Genomic DNA, 3,064 nt, shown 5'->3' with positions numbered 1-3,064 from the left:
GCAAGAAAGCAACGGGTTTTGGCAAGAGAGGAGGAGACTGCCTGGCTCAAACGGGGATTGAACCCACGACTTTGGCGTTATTAGCACCACGCTCTAACCAACTGAGCTAACAGGCCTCGTGCCCGCTGTCCTCTCTGTGCTGCAAAAAATGGAATTCAGGGAAGTTTCTTTTGTCCTTTTTTGAATAGAAAGCCCTGCGATTCAGTGTACGGGCTTTCTCGTGCTGTTTAATGGTTCTTGTAACCCAAATCCTACACTGGCCTCAAGTGCCCCCCCATTTCACAGCATTTTTCAGCTGATTTCAAATGTACCTAAAGGAGAAGCATTATTGAAGACCATCAATTACCAAGAGCTTTTCGTGGTCACTTTTAATGACCACAGAGAGCTATGACCTCGGTTTTACATCTCATCCAAAAGACAGCGCCTTTTTACCACACAGCGTCTCCGTCACTATACTGGGGCATTGGGACCCGCACAGACCTCAGGGTGAGCGCCCCACCGCTGGCTCCATTAACACCGCTTCCAGCTGTAAGCTTTGCTTTTCCCTGTAGGTCACCCTCATCCGGGTACTGACCTGGCTCACAGCTTCTAAGCTTCAGTGGGTTTTCAGTTGCGAGTTGAAAGGGGATGCAAGTGATGGAGCCGCTCGCTGCAAAAGCCACTGCATTGGCCAGGAATCGAACCCGGGCCTCCCGCGTGGCAGGCGAGAATTCTACCACTGAACCACCAATGCACGCTGCAAGGGTCTACAAAAAAGACGCTTTTTTACCACTCTGTGCTGGATGTTGGGTCCCAAGGGAACTTCTGGACGAGTGAGAATTTTCTGCTATCAAGATTTGGTTTCGGAGACTTTTGGCAGCCTACAGATGCAGCCATTCAAAATGCGTGGGCGATACCGCATTATTTTGCGGTACGCTGTACGCAGTCTACCGCAAGCTACCGGTAAATACCGCGAGTTACCGTAAATTCTCCTATAATACGACAAGCAAAATAATAGTATCCGGAATTTCCGCAAGGTGGAGCTAATAAAGCTCAACCTCTCATGTTTGAGCTGTGGCCATCAAAGTCTTTAACGAAGATATTACTAATAGTATTAATAATGAATGAACTTGGACAAGCTGTAAGTGTAAACTCAAAGTATTGCCCTGGTCAACATTCTTTTTTTCATTGACCGTCTTTGTAAAAGTAACACCACAGCATTTCGCAATCACGCATTTGTTTCCAATCATGCAAAGTACAGTAATTTTTGAGAATCGATTCACCATGCCTTTCACATGCTCATAAAAGAGATTGATTTAGGAACATAAACATATTACCATATGAAAACTGTACTGTATACAGTATGTATATGTATATTTAATGTCTTAACTGTGCCCGTTTAAGTATTGAATATTCATATCTAATTTTACCACTGAAGGGAAATCTTAGTAGCTGAGGATAAAAAGAATAGGAGCATACTGCAACGCGTGTGAAGGCCATAAACGATATTAATTTTGGAACATAAACATAGAGTATATGGCTGGTCTCGGTACTTTAAAGAAAACATACACGAAACATGGTTTCATTATGACCAGAATCGGTCTTGAGATATTTTTAACTTGATTTACAGAATTTGAGAAGTATGTCTTAACACCGATACTACAGTGCTTAAGTACTGCTCACGTATATGTTTCTAGGTTTATATTATGCATTTCATACGGTCAAATTACTTTTGAGCAACTAATAAGAAGCGCAAAACGGTATGCGTTTTAGTTTCGTTTTGTGCTGGGACCCGTGGATTGATTAGAGATATCAAGTACATACAAGTCATTTTTTAAATGTTGTAGTTCGTCTTGAAAAAATGTTACGAGTACATCATCCATCAACAATTACACAGGTTCTGTTTTCATATTGCGGATTTTGGTTACGTAATATTATTTTCTAGATTTCACGTTGTGAATATATGATTTGGGCAAACAGAGCCGCAAAGAAGTACATTATGGGTTGTTGTTGTTTTTTTTGCAGTTTTATCTAGAACAAGCGATGCTTAAATCTTTGTCTGATTCTTGTGAAACTATCCACACGACAGTTACAGTACCTAGGAGTTGACTTCAGTGATGTCACTGATGGGATTGTTTCTAAAAATCCATCCTCTGTAAAACGTCTTCTCTAGTTGTCCTGCATATGTATTCGCTAATGAAGCTGTGTGTTCTGAGCCTGGATCTCTACATTTCTGTATGAACCAGCTTAGAGGGCTAAAGACAGCTTGTGTTTAAATTGAGTGTAAGGCAATTTATGCTTCTAAAGTCATGGTCAGCATTTATTATTGTACTGTGCTGTAAACTTGTTCTGTGCCTAGTCACATTATTTTATAGCGTTTTTATAGTGTTATCAAATCCGGTGGTGCTGTGTGTTAGTTTCCTGACTCCCATGTCACATGGTCTGTGATTGAAACCTGTGAAACCGGTTTAATTCGTCACAGCCAGCACTCCGGCAGAGAGGGGGTTGTACTCGTAAAGTAGAAGCAGGCGAGATTTCCAGCGAAAGACACCTCCCCCCACCCTCATACGATTCGCATTGTAATTACACATTGTAATTGTATTACACATTGTACACATGCTTAAAAGAGAAGAGAGAAAACGCAAGCCTTCTTCAGGTGTGAGGGTCTTCTGCTCAGAATGAAACGCTAAAATGTAATGTAGGCTCTGAATGGGTTCAATTATGATTTGGGCTTGATTAAGGTCGCTGCCTTTCATCTAAAACCCTACTTGAATCCTTCGAAACTAAAAATCAGTGTTTGTGAGTTCTAAATAAAGAGGTATCCAGGTAACAGTGAAACGGGCGGACAGTCTGGGGAGATCGCCCGTTTTCCATGTAAATAGTTCACTGGTTCCGCACCCCTTGGTGTTTCTCTCGCTCTCTCTCGGGTCACCTGATCATTAGCTCAAAAGATTTCAGTGCTTTGTGTATATTCTAATGGTAGTGGGGGCAGGGTGTGTGCGAACAGGTTTGGTTGAAATTGCATTGGAGATCTATGTTCTTCACACCTGAAACATTTCCTCTGAAAGCATTTTCTTCGCAGTTT

The 3,064-nt window shown here is 41.9% G+C and overlaps 1 non-coding gene across 1 annotated transcript; it reads right to left on the bottom strand.

The window, feature by feature from the left end:
- Positions 1-662: 662 nt before the first annotated feature.
- Positions 663-733, bottom strand: trnag-gcc (transfer RNA glycine (anticodon GCC)). The gene has a single exon. It is a non-coding gene; the product is annotated as a tRNA-Gly (tRNA).
- Between the last annotated feature and the right edge of the window lie 2,331 nt (positions 734-3,064).

The sequence above is a fragment of the Atractosteus spatula genome, unplaced genomic scaffold (genome assembly GCF_055471065.1).
Source record: "Atractosteus spatula isolate fAtrSpa1 unplaced genomic scaffold, fAtrSpa1.hap1 Scaffold_97, whole genome shotgun sequence".
Lineage (NCBI taxonomy): Eukaryota > Metazoa > Chordata > Actinopteri > Semionotiformes > Lepisosteidae > Atractosteus > Atractosteus spatula.
Note: the sequence above shows the minus strand (reverse complement) of the source record. Positions and strands in the feature narration are given on the sequence as shown.